This window comes from Plecotus auritus, assembly GCF_963455305.1.
Source record: "Plecotus auritus genome assembly, chromosome: 9".
In the NCBI taxonomy this organism is placed as follows: domain Eukaryota; kingdom Metazoa; phylum Chordata; class Mammalia; order Chiroptera; family Vespertilionidae; genus Plecotus; species Plecotus auritus.
Window position 1 is genome coordinate 87050735 of NC_137783.1, and position 25216 is coordinate 87075950.

Sequence of the window (25216 nt, forward strand, 5' to 3'; positions counted from 1 at the left end):
GATTACGCAAAAACAACAACAACAACTCATAAACACAGACAATAGTATGGTGGTTACCAGAGAGTAGGGGTTGTGGTGTGGGGAGGTAGAAGAGGGTAAAGGGGAAATAAATGGTGATGGAAGGAGACTTGACTTAGGCTGGTAAACACACAATACAGTATACAGATGATGTAGAATTGTATACTTGAAACCTATATAATTTTATTAAGCAATGTCACCTCAATAAACTTAATTAAAAGATAAATTTAAAAAGATTATGTATATTAAACATGCACAATTTCAATCAATATTAATTCTGGAAGGGGTTACCTGGGCATATTGAACTTGGAAAGGATCGCGTTAGATTGAGAGTGAGCTGATAAACAGGAGTAGATGGAAAAGCATCAGCACATGAATTGAGTGTAAGGGAGACCCAGAGGACTGGCATGATGATAAAGGAGAGCTAGCTTTCATTTATAGGGATAATAGTTTGAGAGTGATGAACAGGTGATTTGAGAAACTCACAGAATTGAGGACTGAATGGAATGCATTAAAGGTATTGTTTAACTGTTGATAGTATTGCCCCAGAAGATTTAACCTACTGTATGTAGTCCTATTCAAAAACAAATCCTTTCTTCTTCTTCTTTTTTTTTTTTTTTTTTTTTTGTATCACCTGAGGAAGCATTGTATAAAAATAACCTTTGAAGCAAATGGCCTTTATTATTGGCATAAAGAACTACAAAAGAAAGACTAATAAAGAATGGTGGAGCTGTTTGTTTGACACCAATCCATGTAGACTCATTATTCTAAGGTGCAAAGGTATACATTTTAAACCCAGGAGAAAAGATAACATTGTGCTGATGGATGCAATAATAAATACACAAGTGCATATTCATATGTTGCTAATTATTCTTTTGAAGCTGTATAAATTACGCATTTGAAAACTAAGAACTGAAAACATGATACATATGGGAAATTCATCAGCATTCTGAGATAAAAATTAAATGAAAGAGGATTGCTGCAAAAGCTATTTCCTGTCAAGTTTCTTCTATTCCATTTCTAATTACCAATTCCTACTCAGTCTAAAGGATAACCCAATTATCCTTTAGGTACCAGGAAACAGGAAGTACCCTAGCCCTTATTTGTTCCCAGTGCCTAGCTCATACTGGACTTTCCAAGATAATCTCCTATCCAGAATTAAAGGGTTAACAATAGTCAATGCCAATACTTTCCACCATGCCATCAACTAATCAACATTCATTCATTCATTCATTCTTTCCAAAAGTGGTTGTATACTATTTTTGCCTGGTACTGTCCAGGATATTGAGTAAGCATAGCTAATAAATGCAGTTAAATAGTCACTGCCCATCCAAGCTAGTGAGGAAGACAGACAGTTAAAAGAAAAAGAGAAGGAATACACATTTTCAAGTTGAGTGTGCTCTGAGGAAAAAGATCAGGTGAATAGAGATGTGGTGGTGCTACAGAGGGTGGACCTATTTAGATGGAATAAGGCCTCCTCTGTAAAGAGAAGGGTGAAGATATGAGTGAGATCTTGCCCCAGGTCTCGGAAAGATCATTCTCAGGTGTTGAAAAGTGCCGGTGGCTGAGGTACTGAGGTGGAAGAGTGTGCGCATGTGCATGTCGGCTGGTTTTGTGGTGCCTTCTGCTGGAGCTGGAACATTTCCAGGGTTGGTGGCTCCTGCACATTTTTTTCTCTTTTTTACAGTTCTCAAATTCTGTTTACATGAGGGAATGACTCGAGGCTAGTGGAGTCAGGAGAAGGTTGGGATTTTCTTTGGTCCCTGAATGACTGTGTTTTGTGGGGGAGCCTTGTCCTGACTGAAAATCCTGTGGCCAACCATCTGAATTCTCTTTTTGGCACCTTCTTCATCTGTTGTTATGCCCAGATTTCATGATCCCCAAACACCACCAGGGAGCCGAGTCTGATGCAAAAGCAAAGAGCCTTTAATCAAGCTAGCTCGAGCTCAGTCCCACACACACACACCGGCGCAGCGGCGAGGTGGAGAGAGCGAGCCCCAGGCCCCAAACGCTCTGATTTATAGGGGGCCTGGGAGAGGTAGGAGGGGTGAGGTAGTGTGGCCTCCGCTGATTGGTCGGGGTCAGGTTGCACATGGGGGCAAGGCGCGGCTTACTTTCCTCTTGCATTTCTATTGGCTAATTCAAAAGTGTGGGTTGGGCTCTTGGAGAGGTTCTAGGGCGGGAACCTGACTCCACGAGGTGGAGGACATGGAACAAAGGGAACATGGAGTCGCTCTCTCCCCGCTCTTTCACTGTCCATTTTGTCTTCTGACTGCTCCTCACTCAGCCTGGGCTCCAGAGATAACAACTAATAAGCCTTCCTATGGGCTTTTCTTAGGTGTTCCAGGCGTGATCATTTTGTCCTCTGAACTCTCATATACATTTAGCCCTTTGCCAATGCCAGTGTTCTGTCAGTACTATTTCTTTCCATTAGAAAACACAAAACAAAAAAGTAGGAAAATGGGCATTATCATTACACAGAAAGTGCTAAGTTAGTGATTAATGAAAAATATGGCAAAGGAGACAGAAAGCACATCCAGAGTTTCAGAGTCAAAGCTGAAATGTATATTTCTAGCATATGTGGGCAAGCACCAGGGAGTATTCTTTTCAATGCACCCCTACCCTCTCTGCACCCTGCACAGGGGGGCACTGACTAGTAGGCTACTTACACTTAATCTTAGGTCTCTGGCTTGATTCCACAGAATTAGCAGACTCCTTATCTAGGGTGAGTAAATAGCCTACCAGAGATGCTGGGGGCTGTCAGGAGGTTGGGTGGGGGATAGAGCTGTGAGCTATTCTAGGTTGGGCAACTTAGAAGCAGAGATTCAGGTTGTGGGATTTATTTTGGGAGAGCTCTTAAAGAAGGACCTGTTAGAGGGAGAGCCAAGGAGAAGTGGTGTAGGGAAAGATTTGAGGAACAAGTCTAGCCTTGGTTTGAACCAGGAGTTTGGGATGGGGACTATGGAATATGAACTTCATTGAAGAACTGACCCTTTTGAGGCATGGAGCTGGCTTTTGTATCCCAACATAGTCAGTCATTGATTGTGGGATAATCTCATAGCCTATGTGGTAGAAGGATGTTAAATTCTCAGGGTAGAAGCTCCATCAGCTGAGGTAGGTTCTTCAATACTTATAGCAGTTAAGGATGGGAGTACAGGTTTGGTAAAGGGATCAGAGCGGGGTGTGCCACTAACCTTGACTTTATGGAGGCTTAAGCGTTAGTACAATCTTTAAAAAAGTTATAATTTTAAAAATTGTTTTACATTGAAAGGGGACTTCATGTATTCTCCTGTACCCTCCCTCTCTTTTTATAGCTCTGATGAGAATTAAATTTTAGATAGAGGTAAACTAATACAGGTTAAAAACACTTTAAGTCTAAAATATTTTTGGAGGGGGTCATCAGTAGGACATAAGAACTGGACATGGGCAATCAGAGGCTCCTTATTCCTCCCCTGTAGGCTTGGAATGTAATTTTTGCCCATCATTCCCACAGCTAGAGTTATTTTCAAGAATGCACCCTTGAGAAAGCAATGTATTGTTGAGACCATCTGAACTAAATATGTGATGGAATCCATTTAAAGCCTCTACATTAACTTTTTTTTAAAATATATATTTTATTAATTTTTTACAGAGAGGAAGAGAGAGGAGAGGGATAGAGAGCTAGAAACATCGATGAGAGAGAAACATCAATCAGCTGCCTCCTGCACACCTCCTACTGGGGATGTGCCTGCAACCAAGGTACGTGCCCTTGACCGGAATCGAACCCGGGACCTTTCAGTTCGCAGGCCGACGCTCTATCCACTGAGCCAAACCGGTTTCGGCTCTACATTAACTTTTAAGATTCTGGTGGGTGGGGGGTAGGGATCTACTTGCCTTGAGGCTACCCAAGACAAACCTCGATGTAAATTCCCTTGTTTATAGAACCTGCCACCTACCAATCTGAAGTTGTTTGCCTCTTTTTTCGGTCTCTCCTTGCCTTCCAAGTCTTAGGTCCAGTTTCAAATTTTACCTGGAAAGCTCCCAAAATTTCAAACTAATAATTGATGAGCCAGACAGGAGACTGAAAAAAATGGGACTTGGGAAAGAGGCATTTGCAGGGGAAATTCTGAGTTGACCATCAACCTCTATGTGGGCAGGGTGGTCTGTATGTTAGATGCTATAGATGACCATCACATGAGTATGGGATTCCCCAAAACACCAACTAGTTTAGTGTACTTGTTTGAGGAACTGCACCTAGCACACTGTAGCAAAGAAGAAAAGTAAATGGCTGTCACAGTGGGATGGCCTCCACTGTGGGCAGATCTGCTAGCCACTAATGTCCAATTAGAGGTTGAAGCTCACATCAGAAGTTGGAAGAAGAGATGGGGTTATGTGGGAACCCCTTTCACGTCCCGCGTGGTTCGATGTGGGAACCCCTTTCACGTCCCGCGTGGTTCAGGGTTCCTCTTCAGGGTTCGGGTTCTGGAGAAGGCCGCACACAAATGAAAAGAGACTCGGAAAAGTATTAATTTGGAAATATTGGGGGCCAGGCGGGAGCCCAACTCTAGTGGAAGGACTACCCTTTGCTCTGGCCTTTCAATCCCTTTTATTGAGACTATGGGATACCCCATAACCTTTAGGCAGGAAATTCCAATAACAGAAATTTACATAGGAGAAACAGAGGTGGAGGCTGCTTCAGCTAACAATGTTTCAACTAAACAGTGAGTGATCAAAACAATTAAGGTTGTTGACCAGCCTTCCCAGTTTCCTGTCCACATCCTTCCATCAGTGGTAGAATGATTGGCCTCCGGCATCTCCCCCGTTTCTTTCCTTAAAAAAAAATCTTACATCTGTAGACCAGAAATAAACACATAAGAACAAAAATGTTTGAGTCCCAATTTCAATGTTCAACAGTTCTGAGTTTCAGTTTCAGTGTCAAACAATTGTGAGTCCCAGTTTAAGTGTCAAACAGTTCCTTATGTGTATACGTCAGCAATGATATCTGGATGGTGGCAATGCAGGTCCGACCCTCTCTGGTTTGGTCCTAGGCAACCTGCAGCGACGCACAGCTGCTGACTGCTAGCATGGTAAGGTGTCGTCAGTGTCTTCCATCTCTAGACTGTTTCTCCTCTTGTCTTCGTGGTTGGAGCAGACCTGTCAATTCCTCTCTGTTGCAGGAATCCACATGGTCTTGGAGTTGTTTTCTGAAAATATACAAACATACTCTCGACCAAAAGTTAATAAAGGAATCTTTTCTATAAATTTTACTTGGGATCCTTTTTATTTTTTGCCCAGACGATTTTCCTTTGGCCTATTTTGATACCATGTATGTTTTTCATTGGTGTCTTGCTGTTAGCATTACAAATGAAAATGAAAAATTTTTAAAGTAAAAATTTTCTAGATGTAATTTTCTTGCAGAATATTTTTCCTTACATGCTATTTTTCCACTACATTATCCCCCCTTTTTTTGATTAATGGAGGCTTTTGGAAAAATTTTTTTTTATATATAAATTTTGGTTAATACTTTAGGAACAGCCTCTTGTACAATTAAATTTTCTGTCAAATTTAATACTTTAACAACAATTTTAGTTTACTCTGTAAAAATTAATGGAAAGAATTATATGCATCCTTGAGAAAGCCCTGAGCACTCCTAGATTTAGGTTAGATTTAGATATAGGGCAGTCACCATTAGCCACTTCTCTGTTGCTTGGGTCTCAATATGAGCTGGGCCAAGTCTCTTGTTTGTAGCTGGATCTCAATCTGAGCTGGGCTCTGTTACCTGGGTCCCGATCTTGAGCTGGGCATGGGAAGCGCGAAGCAGCCATGGGGGCTGGAGACCTCCCTCAGAAGGGGCGAGGATTCAAGCCCCTGCAAGGCTGGGGGGGTGAGGGACTGTGCCCCACCTCTGTTGATCCCCAAGTTCTCTCCTGATGGCCCCCTGCGACTGTGCCTGTCTTAGGTTGCCCCTCCCTTGAGGAGTCTTACCCGTCATTGACTAACCAGCCATCCTCCAGGGCCAAGCAGGGTGATGTGAGGTTCAGTTCTGTCTCCTTGGTAGCCTATGCCCCTATGGCCTCCATGCCCAGCACTTGCCTTGGATCCTCTCGCCTGCTGGCAGGGTCCCGGCACTGATCACATATCTTGGGGAACCCAGGTTTCTTCTCCAGAGAGGGCCCAGCTCACGCCATTGTGCGAGAGACAGATCCATGGTACCAGCCATCACGAGGCTTTTAACCTCAGCATAAACAGAAAGGTCAGGCAACAGCTGTGGGAGGGTCCCTCTTGGCAAAAAGGCCAGTATAGAATGCTCAAGTGCCTTCCCAGGGAGGCCTTAATTCCTTTCTGGAAGGGATTAAATCCTTTCATGTCCTTTTAAATTGCTGCCTAACATGCAAAGAATTAGTTTGTAAGTTTGTTTGGGATAATTGTTCAATATGCTGTTGTAAAATATCAAAAATTATAATGACATTGTAGAATAATATCATGTAAGGATATTCTTTGCTCTAGGTCATGGCAATTCAATTTCAAACTGGCTAGCAATTTCTTTTTGTATAGACAAGGTCTTAGTTACATTTTTTGCACCTCTCCCAGGAGCAAGTAGTGATAGTCCCCTACTTTAAAGGCCAAAACCTTTATAACATCTAAAAGTAAAATATATTTATTAATTTATATTTGATAAAGCTTTCCATGCGATTTCAATATCAATCGGTTAAATTTCAAAAATATTTCCTTTAAGAAGAGAGATAAATTTCTTGTATTACTCCGGGCCCTTGGAGCTTTCCAAGAATCATCTCTGTTAAAGCCTTGAAATTTTAACATGGAAAAAACGATCAAATATATATATATATCCATATATGATTTTAATAACCACAACTATATAATTTCTCCCAATTTAATTTGCACTTTGAACTTTTAAAGCTGGCAAGTCAAACATTTAGCAGTTCCTAGATTAATAACAACATCCTGCTTACTTTGGGGCAAGTTTCAGCAACAGATCTGGCCAAATTTCCTTTCATGCTTAAAAGATAGACAGATCTTAAATTTTTTCTTTCTTTTTCGCTTTCCGAAATAATAACTAGCACCCAATTTGGCCAAGATTTGCATTTCCCTGAGAGTTCTTTTATAATTTTTAAATGAAACCTTAAGTAATCTCATTGCAGGAGAGCGGATAGCCCTGCCCTCTCCTGCCACCTTTGAATTTATCCACACCAGAGGTGGTTTTTGCAGTGGAGTTTCATTTCTTACTACAGATTTTAAATTCCAAATACAAACTAAGATTTTAATTTGAATAAGAAACCACATTATTTTATAACCTAATTCTTCCCCATTAGCCTGGCTGAAAAAGACGTTCCCACCCTACTTACATTTCGCGACTCTGCAGTTAGTCCTTGGGCTTTGTGTGCGGTGAACCTCCCTCACCTTTTTCTAGGTGAATTTTTTCCTTTCCTTCGCTCTCAGGCGAAAAATATCATCTCCTCCAGAAGTCCCGAGTTCAGGCGCCAGATGTGGGAACCCCTTTCACGTCCCGCGTGGTTCAGGGTTCCTCTTCAGGGTTCGGGTTCTGGAGAAGGCCGCACACAAATGAAAAGAGACTCGGAAAAGTATTAATTTGGAAATATTGGGGGCCAGGCGGGAGCCCAACTCTAGTGGAAGGACTACCCTTTGCTCTGGCCTTTCAATCCCTTTTATTGAGACTATGGGATACCCCATAACCTTTAGGCAGGAAATTCCAATAACAGAAATTTACATAGGAGAAACAGAGGTGGAGGCTGCTTCAGCTAACAATGTTTCAACTAAACAGTGAGTGATCAAAACAATTAAGGTTGTTGACCAGCCTTCCCAGTTTCCTGTCCACATCCTTCCATCAGTGGTAGAATGATTGGCCTCCGGCAGGGTTAGAGAAGGATGTGTGGTTGTCCACTACGCTGCTAGCTTCAGGGCAGGCAGACAAGATGGAAGAACAGGATAATAAGTTGGAGATCTTAGTGTGCCATTTTTCAAAGGTAGGAAGGCATAAATTGCTGTGGATTAAGGCCTAAGTCCTAGTGACAGGGCCTAATTGGGACACTAAGTGATGGAATCCCCGGGAAAGTGAGGAGAACAAAGAGGGAGATGCTATGGGTATTGACAATGGAAGGGACCCTTTCTGCTCAGTCTGACATTTAATACAAAGGAAAACAAATACAGAGCAACAACAACCCTAGCCCTCAATTCAGGAAACATTCATAAGAGAATATACTCCTGCTCTGCTTATTGGTATAGTTACCAAATTCCAGTATAAAGCCAGGGAAAGTATCCAGGTATGGTTAGTGTGGCTATGGGATACAAGGGCAATGGCATTTCTCTGACCTACCAGGATGCAAAGAAAATGAGCAACATCACCACACAACCTGCCCTCTGGCAACACCTGTACAGCTTCTGGGGAATTCAAGGTACCCCCTCCCTTATAATCTGCATGGAGTTTTGGCCCAATGAGGGGTATCTTCCTGTGCATGTGAGACCCTTCAAATCTACAGAGGAGGCTGTTGGAAGCTGCCCATTGCCTTCACTAGCAGAAAGAGGTGGACAAGGAACCTGGAAGACTGGTCAACCTTGAGGCTCTGGCAAAGGTCAGAGCCACACACCCACTGTATAGTTGAGACAAAGGTAGCTGAAGCAACTTCCACCTTTTAGTCTCATGTAAATCCTTACTGATAAAATAGTCTGCCTGTTACTGGAAATTGCCTGCCTAAGGGCTATGGGTATATCCCAAAACCTAAATAAAAGGGATCGCAAGGCCAGAGCAAAGAGTAGTCCTCTCTTGGGCTTCCGCCTGGCCCCCAATTCCCAAATTAATATTTTCATGTCTTGTCTCTTTCATTTGTGTGCAGCCTCCTCCAGATCCTGAACCCTGACCCTGAACCCTGAACCACGCGGGACGTGGGGGAGGGAGGTACACTCGCAGGAGGCACAACAATTTTTGGAGGAGTGGAGAACTAAAGAGGAAATCTACAACTCTGTCTTTGAAGACCTTGATTGGGCTACATTCACTGCAGCAATAAAATCATAATATTCCACTCTACCCCCAGAATTCAGTTCAGGACACTGCTATCATGCTAAAAAGCCTAATCATGGGACAAGACATTTATACTGGGCAATCCATCAGTGATCTTGGGGAAACTGACAAATCCCTAAAAAAATGGGTATAAATTATGGGAAAGACCTGAAATAGAGAGGGAACTAAAAAAGCCAAAAGTTTATCCCAATGGGCTGTAAAGGGTCTGGCAAAAGTAACCTGGAAGCAAATGTGGCTGATCTCATTCCTGCTGAGACCCCATCTAAAAAGATAAACCTGAAACCCAGTGCTGTGTTGGTCAACTTGTAGAAAGACTTGTCACCTAAACAACTGTTCAGATCTTCTCCACCTGCCCCTACCAACCTTCATGCCACTCCTGCTCAAGCAGAGGCCTCAGAGATATAATAGTCCTATTTGGGATGGGTACATCTCCCGTCTCTGGTATAAGATGCAGGCCAAGATTGCCTGCAGGTAAGGGAATGGTCTACCTCTTTCTTCAGTTTCCTTTCCTTCCATGTCTAAAATGGGGCTGGTTTCAGATTTCACCTGGGAAAACTCAAACCAACAAATAGCAAGTGTCCCTGTACTGAATTCAAGTTAAGGTCTAATATCTAAAGCTGCAGTAAAGTGGAAGTGCCCATGAGAAGGTGGATGGATGGGCCACAATGGAACATAAAGAAAAGTACTCTCTGGGGAAGTTTGCTTACACCAAGAACTTGATTTGTCCTTTTCTGTGGTGGGTAAATCTGTAACGTGAGAAGGAGCCATAAACTCTTCTACTCTGATTCCACCCATAAATATTGGCCTCGCCTAACCCACTCGCTTGGTTCTGATTCTATCCTCACCAAGCCACTGTATGACTGCAATGTGGTTTTTCAAATAGATCTGCCTGTGGCAAGAGAATGTTTTGTCATAGCAACAGACACATTTCAGATGAACGTAACAGTTATGTTTCTCACTGAAAATGAACAGATTGTGTCCCTGTTTGTACTTCAGTCTGTTGTGAGTTTGGTTTTCTGGAGTCATTTTCTCTGTACCTAATCAACTGTGTGACAAGGTTGTAATAAATACACTGCATTTTCAAAGCATCGGATTAGGACTGGAGACATGGCAACCTCCCCCAGTTTCTTAACTTCCGTGTAGTGTGCCTCTTTTTAGCTTTAACATGTAGGTGCCCAGGGGATGATGGAAAGTCCTTGGATCTTTGTATTATTTGCAATGAAGGGCAATTTGCTTTGATCTTTATGAATGTGCATGTCAGAGAAGAACTCCAATCCCATAGAGATCTAAGGAGTAAAGCTTTCACAACTCCATAGGTGCCACCACTTCACAGATGATGAGACAACAGATGAAAGCAAGATACTTTAAATCTCAAGCACAGGAAAGAATCATCCTGTTCCCCTGCCTCCAAAGCCCACAGGGAGAGGTGATGAGCCCAGATGGATGCTATGCATGCGGTAGATTGTGTTGTCCTTGAAATTTGGCACACTCAGAAATAATGTGCACACTCTCTCAGGACCCATGGAGGACTATCTTTCTCAACAGTGCATACTTCAGAGAAATAGGAGATGGGAAGAAATTCCAAGAATGGGAATTGTGCAAATCCTGTGAAGTAGAGTTATCATCTGCCAGTTTAATTGCAGTAGAAGGTCACTCAGAGAAATCAGAGAGACAAAGCCATAGAGAAAGCTTAGAATCAGCTAAAGGCTTCCACTTTCTAGAGTGCTGGAGTTTCACGCTATGAAGTTTTAAAAGCAGATTCTAAGGGTCTTTTACTCCAATGCCTTTACTAGTATTATATGTAGAGAAAATGGGCATGGGGATGCACATTGCTATGATCATATAGCCAATTGATTAGTAACAGAAAAAGAAACAATTCTAACTTCTGAAACATAATTATTATTTAATTCATAGCAGCTATTATTTTTGATAACACAACTTTTCCAAAATAAATGTCCAAAGTCCACTTAGTTAAATATTTAGAATTTGAGAATAGGTTTCTGGTCAAGATAGTGGAGTAGGTAGATGTTGTATTTACCAAAATTACAACTAAATTATAAAACAATCACCCTGGATAACCAGCTAAAGACTAGCTGAACAGAAGTCTTATAACTAAAGATATAAAGAAGAAGCCATGTTGAGACTGGTAGAAGCAGTGGAGGTGAGAAATGGGCTGGCTTCGCGCCGAGGTGTGGTGGTTGAGAATCTGAAAGGAAGTCTCAGTTGCAGAGGTCCCACCCCTTCTGAGGTGTGAGAGATTTCAGTTCCATGCCGGGCTCCCCAACTTGAAACACCAGTGTGGGGAAGAGAAGCCCACATAACTAATCTGGCTGTGAAAATCAGTGGGGACTGCATCTATCTGGGTGAGACAGAAGACTGCTGGAAATCCAGACATGCTATTAAAGGTACAGTGCACAAATTCTTGCAGGCATTCACCTTGGGCCACAGTACAGACACCAGACAGGGAGAAGCTGAATTGTGTAGCTTCAGGGTGAGGGCTGGAAGGAAGCCAAACATTGTCCCTGTGTTGAACTCTCCTCCTGCATGGCCAGCCGGTACCATTTTTCCTGTGTTGATACCTTCCTCCTACAGGGCCAAATCTGCATCTTCATTAGCCTGGTGAGCTCCACTAGCTCCACCCAGATGACTCCCTGAAACCTTACTCGACCAAGCAAGCACAGCACCCAAGGCTTTTTTGGTGGCAACCAGGTTGGGCCCACATTGCTGTTTCCTTAAAACACACACACACACACACACACACACACACACACACACACACACACAGAAAGAAAACAAACTCTCAAGGAATTCTGATCAAGTTGGGGGGTGGTGCCAGAGACATACAGACAGAAATTGAGTTGTGTGGTTTCAGGGTGAGGGCTGAAGGGACACCCACCATTGCCCTTGTGATGAGCCCTCCTTCTTCATGACTGATGGGTGCTATCTTTTCTGTGTTGAGCCCTCCCCCACCAGAAGCAAATCTGAACCTGAAATTGACTGGTGAATTCTACTAGTTCCACCCTGATGACTCCTGGAGACCAGATCCCACCCCACCCAACCTGAACATGGCCCAAGGATCTTTCTCAGCAACCAGCCTGGGTCTACATTATAGTCTTTCTTAAAAGACTCTTCAGAAATTCTGGTCAAGTTTGGGGGTTGCCAGAGACACACAGGGAGAAACAGTTGTGTGGCTCAGTGTGATGGCTGGAGGGTGGCCACCACTGTCCCTATGTTGAGTTCTTCCACCACACGGCCAAACAAGATCTGGATAGGCCTGGTGTAGATCATCCTTAGCTTCACTCTCTGACATCCTGTTTCACTGCAAAAGATCACAGGCCCCAGGCAGGTGGCAACTGGCCTTGGTGTACCCTGAGGCTTTTCCCGAGTGGCCTAAGGCCCCGGACTGGTGCCAAATCTAAGTTTGCATTAATCTGGTGAAGGCTACTTTCCCTGCCCTGGGAACTCTCTGAGACCCTATCTTACACAACTCGAGTACCCCCTGAGGCTCTTTCAGTGTGGCTGCCCTTATGGGTGACCAGCAGGTGGTGGCGGCTCTCAGGGTGCCCTGGCCTTTTGGTGACCTGCCCCCTGACCTAGTACTGGTGGCAGCTAGTCTTGTTTCATAGTGTGGGTTCTCCTATGTACATTCAGGCCTAGCACAGAAAGCTACCAACTGTGGATCACTTTGTAGCTCCTAATAGGTAGCCTCCGGTAGGTCACAAGTGGCATGTGACATGGAACTGCAGCAAAATCCCTGTAAGTAGGACCCAGAACCAACATATCTGGTGGCCAGCTTCACATCACAACAAGCACCAACTGATTAGCTCCACAAGCAGCAGACCCAAAGGGGAGTCTTAGCAGTCACTGGACATTGCTAGGGTAAATCCTGCTCCATGGGGTCAGACTCTATCTACACAACAGCTAGTACACTGTGGTGGGAGCCAATCCTCATAGCCAGTCAGTGTGAGGGTCAGTCTCAACCACTGACATGCCAATAGCAAAGAAGGCTAAATTGCAACAGAAAGAGACACACAACGCACACAGGAACATTCCTGGAGCACTCAGCTCAGGGCAAAAGGGAGACTGCACCACTGGGCCCCACAGGACACCTATAACATGAGGCCACCCTGCCAAGACTAGGACATGTAGCAGATCTACCTAATGCCTAGAAAGAAAAATGCAGAAAGGCAGACAAAATGACGAGACAAAGAAACATGTTCCAAATGAAAGAACAAGATTATTCTCCAGAAAAAGAATACGATAAAATGGAGGCAGGAAGTCTACAAGGCACAGAGTTTAAAACAATGGTTATAAGGATGCTCATGGAACTTAATGAAAACTTCAACAAAAAGATAGTATGGATAAAAATGGACACAGAAACCATAAAAAAACACACCCCACAACAAGAGTGAGAAATAAAGAATAATGTAACTAAAATGAAAAATACACAACAAATTAGATGAAGCACAGATTTGAATCAGTGATTTGGAACACAAGGTAACAGAAAACAACCCCCCGCCCCCAAATGGTAGTTTAAGAGACCTCTAGGACATCAATAGTATCAGAAGGAGAAGAGAGACAGCAAGGGATTGAGAACCTATTTGAAGAAATAATTTCCACAATCTGGTGAAGGAAATAAATATATAAGTTCGGAAACACAGAGAATCATTAACAAGATGGACCCAAAGAGGCCAACCTGAGACCCATCATAATTAAAATGACAAAGTTTAAAGACAAAGAAAGAATCTTAAAATCAGCAAGAGAAAGACAGTTAGTTACTAACAAGGGAGCTCCCATCAGATTATCACCTGATTTTTCAACAGAAAGATTTCAGGCCAGAAGGGATAGGCACAAAATATTAAAAGTGAAGAAAATCAAGGACTTACAACCAAGACTACTCTATCCAGTAAGGCTATTCTTTAAAAATGAAGGAAAAATAAGATTTCCAGACAACAAAAAGTTAAAGGAGTTCATCACCACCAAACTAGTATTACAGTAAATGTTAAAGGGACTTCTTTAGGAAGAAAAAGGGAAAAAAAAAGGAATATAAATAAATGGCAATAACTAAGAAAACAATTCCAATATATATGATGTCTATGACAGACCCACATAGACTGAAAGTAAAGGGATGGAAAAAAATTCATGCAAATGGAAACAAATAAACAAAAAAGCTGGGGTAGCAATATTTATATCAGACAAAATAGACTAAAACAAAGGCTATAATAAGAGACAAAAAAAAAAGAGACAAAGAAGGACATTACATAATGATAAAGGGATAAATCCAACAAAAGGCTATAACTTTTGTAAATATTTATGCACCCAACATAGAATCCCCAAAATCTATAAAAGAAATAAAAGGAGGAGTTGATAGTAATACTGTCATAGTTGGGGACTTTAACCCCCATTGACATTACTGGATTGATCTTCCAGGTAGAAAATCAATAAGGAAACAGCAGCTTTAAATGACACATTAGACCAAATGGATTTAATTGGTATTTTAAAAGTATTTCATCCCAAAGAGAAGAATACTCATATTTTTCAAGTGCACATGTAACTTTTTCCAGACAGACCACATGTTAGTCCACAAACCAAGTCTCAATAACCTTAAGATTGAAATCATATCAAGCATATTCTCTAACCACAATGGTATGAAACTATAAATGAATTAAAAAAAGAAAAACAATAACTGAGGTGAGGGCATGATTGGGGATGTTGGGGGGGGGGTAATGGGAGGATGAGGACACATATGTAATACCTTAATCAATAAAGAAATTTAAAAAAATAAAAATAAATAAAAGAACAATAACTGAAAAGTACACAAACACATGGCAGCTAAATAACATGTTACTAAACAATGAATGGGTTAACAATGATATCAAGGAAGAAATCAAAAGATATCTGAGACAAATGAAAATGAAAACACAATCACCAAAATGTATGAAACACAGTGAAAGCAGATCTAAGAGAGGAATTCATAGCAATACAAGCCTAACTCAAGAAGCAAAAAAAAAAAAAAAAAATCTCAAACAATATAACTTTACATCTAAAAGAACTAGAAAAAAATCCTAAAGTGATTATAAGGAATAAAATAGTAAAGATTAGAACAGAAATAAACATAATAGAGTTTAAAAAATATAAAATATACATGAAACTACGAGCTGGTTCTTTGAAAAGATAAACAAGCTCAATATACCTTTAACCAGGCCCATCAAGGAAAAAAAAAAAAAGAGAATCCAAATAAATAAAATCAGAAATGAAAGAGGAGAAGTGACAACCGACACCACAGAAATACAAAAGATTACAAGAAAATATTTAGGAGCAATTATATGTCAACAAATTGGACAATCTGTAATAAATGAATAAACTCCTGGAAACATGTAATCTTCTAAGATTGAATCAGAAAATAAAGAAAATCTGAATAGACTGATTACTACCAATGAAATCAAATCAGTAATAAAAAGAAAAAAAACAGCTTCCAATAGCCCAGCTGGCATGGCTGTGGTTGAGTATAGACCTATGAACCAGGAGGTCATGGTTCTATTCCCAGTCAGGGCACATGCTTGGGTTGCAGGCTCGATTCCCAGTGGGGGGCGTGCAGGAGGCAGCTGATCAATGATTCTCTCTCATCATCGATGTTTCTATCTCTCTCTCCCTCTCCCTTCTTCTCTGAAATCAATAAAAAATATATTTAAAAAAACAAAATAAAACAAAAAAACTCCCAACAAAGTTCTGGACAGCATGACTTTATAGTAGAATTTTACCATTCAAAGAAGAATTAACACCTAACCTACTCAAAATATTCCAAACATTTCAAGAGCAGGGAAGCCTTCCATACTCTTTTTATAAGGCCATTATAACTAAGAAAAAAAAAAAGAAACTTATAGGCTAATATCCCTGGTGAACATAGATGCAAAAAACCTCAACAAAGTATTAGCAAGTGGGCAGAGGACCTAAATAGACACTTCTTTAGAAGACATAGAGATGGCCAATGGATGTATGAAAAGATGTTCAGTGTGACTAATCATCAGAGAAATGAAAATTAAAACCTCAATGAGATATCATTTACACCTGTCAGAATGGCTATCATCAATAAATCAACAAAAAACAAGTGTTTGCTATCATGTGGGGAGAAGGGGACGATTGGGCACTGTTGGTGGGAATGCAAATATTGGTGCAGTCATGATGGAAACAGTGTATAGATATCTCAAAAAATTAAAAATTGGACTAACTTATGACCCAATGATTCCATTCTGGGAATATATTCAAAGAAATCCAAAACACTAATTCAAAAGAATATATTCCTATGTTCATTGCAGCATTATTTACCCAAGTGCTCATCAATAGATGAGTTGATAAAAGAAAGTACATATATACAATGGACTATTATTACTTGGCAATAAAAAAAGGATTCTATCTTACATTTGTGACAACATGGATGGACCTAAAGAGTATTATGCTAAGTGAAATAAGTCAGACAGAGAAAAAAACAAATACCACATGATTTCTCTCGTATGTGGAATCTAAAGAACAAAATAAATGAACAAACAAAAAAGAAACAGACTCATAGATACAGAGAACAAACTGAGTGTTGTCAAATAGAAGAGGAGTGAAGGGTGGGTGAAAAAGATGAAAGAATTAAGAAGTAGAAATTGGCAGTTTCAAAATAGTTATCAGGATGTAAAGTACCCTACAGGGAATATAGTCAATAATATTGTATTTACTATGTACAACTCCAGGTGGATACTAGATTTATCAAGAGATCACTTTGTAAATTATATATTTGTCTCACCACTATGCTGTACTCCTGAAACAAATATAAAATAATATTGAATGCCAAGTGTAATTGAAAAAAATGTTACCATGAAAAAAAGTTAGACTGAATTAAAATTAAGGTTTAGAGTAGTTGGAGTAATTTCAGAATGTGAGACTTAGAACCATCTAACACTTATTGCCCATCTACTAGGTTCCAGGAAGCTCCTTAAAACTGGGAATGAAGGGTGATTAAGACAGACATGGTCCTTGCCCACTGATCTATAAATTAGCAAGAAAGAGACACAGGCTATTTTATTTTAGCTACTCAAATTTCTTTAAACTTTTTTTTTCCAAATACAGTTTACACGCAACATTATTTTGTATTAGTTTTAGTTGTACAGCATAGAGTTAGACAGTCATATACTTTACAAACTGTTCTGCCTGATATTTCCAGTACCCACCTGGCACCAAACATATTTATTACAATACTAGAGGCCCGATGCACGAAATTCGTGCAAGGGGCTTGGCCCTTGTAGCCCCTCGCAGCCTCGGCCAGCCCTAGCAGCCCTGGCTTCATCTGGAAGGTCGTCCAAATGGTTGTCCGGATGGTCGTTCTGCTATTCAGTCTAATTAGCATATTAGCTCTTTATTATATGGGATTATTGACTGTATTTCTTATGCTTTACTTTACATCCCCATGACTATTTTGTAACTACCAATTTCTTCTTAATTCCTGTGATATGGTCTGTGCTGTTGAAGTGCAGGGTTCTGTGAAAGCAAAACAAAGGGTAGCGACAACTGCCTAGAGAAAGTGGATTATGAATTGGAGGTGAAGAGGATAAAGATGAAGGAGAAGGTTATCAAGAAGCTGTGACCTCTGGTTGACCCACAAACTGGACCTGGGCAACAGGAGGTTCCTCCCCATCTCCCCGGTCCTTGGAACTAGTATTCTGTTCACTGTTCCCAACAGTGGGAGCTGTTTACAAGGATGTAGCCTTGAGAGAGCAATGTGTTGTTGAGACCAAGTGGACTGAGTATATGACTGAACCCTGTTAAGGCCTCTGGATAAACTTTTAAGATTCTGGTGGCCTGGTTCAGAATTCTACTCAGCTTGTTGCTACTCAAAACAAGCCTCATACAGAAGTTTCTTGTTTATTAAATCTGATACTGCCATTCTGAAGTAGTCTTTTTCTTTGTACAAGGACCAATTTGTGAACTGGTAGTGATGGAATGAGAAAGAGGGACATTATGTACAAAAATGCAGAGGTAAAAGTGGCCCCTTTGGGGATGGGTCCAGGAGATTGTGTGACTAGGCCACCATATAAGTTATGAAGGATGGGCTTGGAACAAAAATGTTGGGGAGGGTGGATGTACAAATCCAACTGACACTGCCCTCACCAAGCCTTACACCCTGGCATGAGGCTGCATCTGCTCCAAAAAAGGAATGTCTTTTATAATTTGCATAGAAATGTCATTTGGGCTAGCTGTAGTCATGTGGGACCTAAACTGGGGAAAAAAGTGATTAGTAATTGATTGGGATTTAGAGGGCCGTAGAAGGTAGAAAGGTAGAAGAGGTAAGTACTACACCCAGGATATAGCTTTGAGCAACTGAGGTGACTTTTTTTTTTTTTTTTCTGAAGGTAGGAGAGTAGGTTGAATGGAGAAATACTGACTTCAATTTTGCACAGAGTGCATCCAAGTGGGGAGGCTCATAGGTAGATGAATATGTGAGTCTGCAGCTCAATACATATTAGGGTGTTTCCAAAATATAGATGAAAAATTCATGGGAATAGGTCAGATTACCCAGTGGAAGTGTGTAGAGTTAAAAAAGAAGTGGGAACAGAATGGAATTCCAAGAGACCCTAATGTTTAAAAGATGGATAGAGAAAGAATTGCCAGTAAAGAACTGAAAAATAGCAGTCAGAGATGCCAATGGACTTTCAGGATGGTGTGCTGTCCCTGAAGTCAAGAAACGGCAATGTTTAAGGAAGAGGGGGTTCAATGAGATAAAGAGCAAAACCATTTATGAAAGTCATTAGTTGGTGGAATTTGGAAACAGTGGTAAGTGGAATGGTGTGGAATGAGAAGACAAAGCAGGACAATGGGAAACGAGTATTGTCTATTTTAACACAAAAGCTTAACTATTTTTTTCCTACATTAGAATTCAAGTAAGCTTCCTTCCATTGAAAGGAAAAGGAAAACCACTTCTTGTAAAACAATGAAATGAAAATATTTTATTCTCAGGGAAGTTTTGAAGATTAAGTTCTCCTTGCCCTCGAAGAAAAGGTAATCAAGCTTTTGGTTTCTAGTGATTTTAGCTTTGATTTTCATGGGCTGCTGAGATCTAATAAAAGGAAAAGAGGAAACTAGGACTCTCTTGGGATGAGGATAGAGGAGGGTGTGGGCAAAAGAATGGGGAAGTAGGAAGGTGATAGGCTAATGGACCCAGGAAACCAATTTCAGGAACACTTTGTTTCTCTTGCTCAGGCATCTCAGGTTGCTGAATCATCACCAGTGGTATCATCCCAGTCCTCACTCAGGAGGTGTCTGCTGTTCCTCAATCGCCTTGCAAAGGACCATCCCCATAGTCTGTAGTGGCACTGCAGCCTGCCCAGGTGTGTGAAGTTTTGCCCAGCCTCATACAACAATGCCCCAAGAAACCCATAAAGCCAAAGAGGGTACCTGCTCATCTAGCAGGGATGTGATGGAGATACACATACTCAAACCTTTATTCGGCACGGGTGAGAGGCAGCTGCTGCATATAATGAATTGGAGACACCTGAGTGAAACATTATTCAGTGACACCCTATCACCACAGTGCTCAGTGTGTGTGAGAAGGCGAGGGCTGCCTAGAGACCTTGTGGGGAAATTGAAAGGCAAGCATGGATTAGAGATCAACTACAAAGGAAGAACAGGGTGTGATGACTGATAAGACATGGACTGAGGAAGAGGGGTCTCTGAGAGATTTCAATCCTGTGTGATTAGAAAAATATTTTAGAAAAGCCAAAGCTGGAAATTTCTCTTTGTGCATCCTTGTGGGAGGTAGGTTGTCAGGGCCAAAGAGGAAATTTGAGTTCCCTTGGAACCATCTATTTGGAACATCCTTCCTATTATTTAGATAGTAGGAGGAATTCTAGGCAAAGTGTGGCTATAAACCTTTATACTTAAAGTGTCCTTGCTTTCCTCCATTCACCAATTTCATTTGAAAAGAGATCAAGTCTGGCTTCCAGCACCCACTTGCACATTATATACTTCCTTGCTAATAAAGTGACTCTGTGCCTGCTCGCACAAGAGCAGCAGATTTTGAAACCTCAGCAGGGATGCACCAACCCACATTTTATCCTATCTAATAAAAGAGAAATATGAAAATTGACTGTCACTCCAACACACAAGATGGCTGCCCCCATGTGGACACAAGATGGCTGCCACAAGATGGCCAGAGGGGAGGGCAGTTGGGAGGGACCAGGCCTGCAGGTGAGGGCAGTTGGGGGTGATCAAGCCTGCAGGGGAGGGCAATTAGGGGTGACCAGGCCAGCAGAGGAGGGAAATTGGGGGTGACTGGGCTTGCAGGGAAGGGCAGTTGAGGGGGGGGACCCAGGCTTGCAGGGGAGGACAGTTAGGGGTGACCAGGCCTGCAGGGAGGGCAGTTAGGGGTGACAAAGCCTGCAGGGAGGGCAGTTAGGGGTGACCAGGTTTGCAGGGAGAGCAGTTAGAGGCAATCAGGCTGGCAGGGGAGTAGTTAGGCATCAATCAGGCTGGCAGGGGAGTGGTTAGGGGGTGATAAGGCTGGCAGCAGAAGCGGTTAGGGGCAATCAGGAAGGCAAGCAGTTGGGAGCCAGCAGTCCTGGATTGTGAGAGGGATGTCCAACTGCCCGATTAGGCCCGATCTTACCAGGATCGGTCCTAAACGGGCAGTCGGACATCCCTCGAGGGGTCCCAGATTGGAGAGGGTGCAGGCTGGGCTGAGGGACACACACCCCTGTGCACGAATTTCATGCACCGGGACTCTAGTAGAGACAATAAGGCAGCGGTGAGAAGTAGTTAAGAGTGCGGCTTCCACAGCAGAGTTAAACTTATGTTCCAGCTCTGCAGTTTAACTGGCTTGAGGCTTCAGCAACCTATGTAATGTCTCTAAGAGCCTGTTTCCTCATTTGTAAATAAGATTGTTGGCAGGAGTAAGCATGATCATACATGTAATGTGTTTAGCATGTGATCTGGCTTATAGCAAAGGCTTAGTAAATATTAGTTATTAGTTGTGGAACTGCTTGAATATAGTATTACTATTAGTATAGGGACCCCAATCCATTGAAATCTCCAAGCCTGTCATGCTAGTACTTGGTTTTGGATTTCCCCACTATCTTCTCTCTCTCTCTACCTGAATTAAAGGTATTTTCTTTTACATTATATATTCAATGATGTTTGTTGAGCAGTTACTATGTACTATAACTAAATAATATACTGAGAAATATTTTAGAATCCTATATTTACTTTAATTCATTCAAGCTTCCAACTACTCCCTGCTGTTAGCACCGTTTTGCAAACGGTTTTTAATTTTTTTAAATAAATTTTTCTTGATTTCAGAGAGGAAGGGAGAGTGAGAGAGAGAGAGAAACATCCATGATGAGAGAGAATCATTGGTTGGCTGCCTCCTGCATGCCCCACACTGGGGATTGAGCCTGCAGCCTGGGCATATGCCCTGACCAGGAACTGAACTGTGACCTCCTGGTTCATAAGTCAATGCTCAACCACTGAGCCATGCCAGTTCTTTAGATCAGAGAGTTTCAGCCTTTTTCATCTCATGGCACACATATACTGATTACTAAAAATTCTGTGGCACACCAAAACATATATTATTTTTTGCTAATCTGATAAAAATAAGTATTTTTATTTATTCACACCATATGGCTATTGTATTGGCTGCTGTCATTTTCAAATTTGACAATCTAAGAAAAAAGAGGTCAGTGCCCCTGACTGGTCAGGTATGGCATGTTTTAAAAATTCTTGTGGCACACTGAAAATTGCTGGATTAGGTTAGTGAGAATAGCTTTCTGTCCATCTCTACTTTCTATTTCTCATGATACTCAGTTTTGTCCAGGCATCTGTCCTGGCCCCACAAAGCCACATGTTTTGGTAAATGCTGACACTGCCCCAGCTCCAGCGTTGGCCTGTTTGATCTAAGGAGAGGATTTGCTAGTAAATGGTTCAGTAGTTAGGAAGATCTGACACCTTCAGGCTGAGACTTGGGGAGAGATTTGGCTCATCAAGACCTAGAAAATAAATAAAATAATAAATGCATCATAAAGAAAATAGGGTTTAGGGCAAAACTTGGCAAAAATTGTAAATGGCAATGTATAAAAAATGTTTTTTTAAAGGGTGATTTTTTGTGGATCATATTTTTATCTGTTTTTTTTTTCAATAGAATAAGTCACATATCATTTGAAAATTAAAATAATTTGATAATTATGTTGAATGTAAAATACTGCAGAAAATAATTTCAAATTTTGCCATCAGTTTGGAGTTTGTTCTCTATTTTTTTTCCTTTTAGGGAGAATTTGCTGAAAGATTGTGAGAGCTTCTTGTTCTCTGATCTCATTTGAAAGGTATTTTCAGCTTTTAGGTCAAGCATGATCATTGCTTGGGCTCCTAGTTAGAGATGACCACCCTTTTGTCAGAGGTAAGCTGTCTTCTGGTCCAGGGAATAATAACTGTGAGAGCTTTGCTAATAAAAGTCTCTAGTTTAGCCCGTTATTGTGGAATGATTTTTTTCGTGGAGTACTTATTCTCAACATTCAAGAAATCAGTAACATTGTCATTTTAATAGCTTCTTTTTATGGCAGATGCCATAAGCATATTTCCTGTTTCTTCTAGCACACTGCCTATTATGCAGATACAACTTTAACCAAGCAAAGTTGTAAGAGGTATAAATAAATAATTTTGCATTTTCCTCATAGGGCAAATGACTAAATGCTAACTTGGAACCTGGCAAACTTGCCTTGCTTGTTAGAAAATTTTAGAATAATGTGCCCCCTTACTGCAATTCATGCCATATATTCTATTTTATATGGCAAATCCCCAAATGAATAAGTGAATTGTGCTTCTCCTAATGCTATTTTCTGGAAGACAGGAAACTTATGTGTGGCAGAGGCAGAAATTTAGTGTTGCTTCTACTGACTGAATCCTATTTTTCATTTATATATTCCTACCATCCTAGGTTGAAATGATGTTATTTCTACAAGTTTATCTATATCATGACCCAAGATATCACCTCTGATGTTTCATGAACTACTTTATTCCATGAAATTTAAAGTCCCTGTATTTTTAGCAACTACAGATAGACACGGGTATTGGTGGATGCTGAGAATTCTGTGCATACTAAGATACCTGCATTAAATTCACACTCTTTCCAAAGTGAGAGGAATGATGTTATTCTCTTATTCTTTTTAACTTATTTAAAATATTGAAGGTCTAATTAGCATTTAAAAGCTAAGTAGCATAAAGTGGAAATCTGGTAATTCCATCCTTAAAGCTACGTTTGGTCCGAAATTATTTTCTAGCACCAATTTTATGTCAGAGATTGATCTAGACACTGGATAAAAACAATGGAAAGGACAAAGTCCATGTTTTCACATAGCTTATATTTTAATAAGAAGAAAAAAACAATACATTAGTAAACTCATAAATGTATTAGATGCCATGTGTGCTTTTGAGAGAGTCAATAATTAGTGAGTGGCAGTTGTGGGAGGATGTTGTTAATTCATATGGACTAGTCAGAGAAGGCCATTTCTTTTCTAATAAGGAACATGTAAGATGAGTAACAAGGACTGGATTTGGCAACTGAGAGGCCAGATAACTGGAAGAACTATCTACATACAGTCAGTATGTACATAACTGATAGTCAGTCTACACAGGTTTGGCTATATTAGTCATTTAGCTGATTGGTCCCTGTTCCTTATTAGCTGTTCAATATTTTGAAAATCTTTCCTGTCCATGACATCATTTTAAAAAGTAAGGAATATGTATTAAATATTGATGGCAAGAATATTTATGTAAAAGGACACAGCAAGACAGGTGTTAAATTCTTCAAGGAACAATGGGAATGAACTGGAGTTGTGAATATAAATTCAATAAGGAGGGATAGATGGTGGTATGGTTTAATGGCATAAGTTTCAAAATAGCTTAAGTGTTTTAGGGAGGAAGCAGAGATAATGATTCTTGAAAGACAATTACAGTATTGTGCACAAACTCACTACTTCCAGACCCAGTGAAATAAGTGATGTGGGAGAGAAAAGATGCCACTGATGTTGGCTATATGCAAAGCAACAACCTTAAAGGGCAGTAGATTTCATACAGGAGTGGAGGAAATGTTCAGAGAAGAAGCTAATAACCGGTGGAGAGTCTCAGAAAGTATAGTAGAAGGTCAGAGAAGTCAGAGAGTGGTGGAATCTGAAGTCATTAATTTGTAAATAAGAGCCTAGGTGATGGGAGCTCAACCAAGGAGTACTCAGTGATGTAGGGCAGGGTGTGATGTTTTCTAAAGCTTATCACAGTGAGTGTGGAAGTTGCAGAGCGGTAGCTTTCTGGGCTAGGCATAGCTCCCTCGGTTCCTAGTTCATTCATGGTAATGGTGGAGTGGAGGCAGTGGATGCAGCATGGATGCATGACTCTGTGAGCTCTGTCTAATGCCATACAGTGGCCACCCCTTATGCCATTAGTCTGATAAGAACCAGAACTCCACTTCAACTATACCTATCATATGAAGACATTTGAATCAAAATGGAAAACTTCAACAATTATCCAGATAGTTTTGAAATATCTAGACGGTTTTATCATGTTAGACAAAAGCTTTTTACAACAGCTGAAAATTTAGCTTTTGATCTGATATGCTTGATATTTTCAAGACATGTCTTTGCCTGTTTTGGCTAAATTTTCTTGTTTAATATTCTGTAGGTGTTAGATCACTATTTTACAGAGGATGGGAAGCAGAGTTCATGTGAATTTAATTCCTGAATGCAATTAAAACTCTTCAATGTATCTACAGATTTTTAAATGGGTCATAGAAATTGTGAAAGAGTTGATCATCAGGAACATGCTTTCTGGACAAGTGAAGATGATTATTTAGCATCTGTGCTTTATACATTAGTTTCAAGAGCATTTGGGGAAAAGAAGAAAGAACATCACAGAGCAGAAGAATCACTAGATTGGATTTTTAACCCCAATAATGCAGGGGTGTGGATTCTCAAGTACAGATGAGGAAACAGCTGTGGCGAAGGCCACCAATCACATTAGTGGCACATGTGGGACCAGGTCCTGAAGCTTTGAATTCTTAAATTTTGTGTTCCCTTGACACTTTAAGCAACAATTTGTGGATTTGTTAAGTTTTTTTTTTCCATTTGCCTGCTGGTTCACTACCTT

General features: G+C 40.9%; 1 pseudogene across 1 annotated transcript in view; it reads left to right on the top strand.

Annotated features, from left to right (window-relative positions):
• The first annotated feature begins 8299 nt into the window (after positions 1 to 8299).
• The window catches only part of LOC308233592 (DNA damage-regulated autophagy modulator protein 2-like), a 50603-nt pseudogene continuing 33686 nt past the window's right edge, over positions 8300 to 25216 (top strand). Inside the window, exon 1 of the transcript in view lies at positions 8300 to 8429. The product of the transcript in view is annotated as a DNA damage-regulated autophagy modulator protein 2-like (transcript). The remainder of the gene's footprint in view (positions 8430 to 25216) is intronic.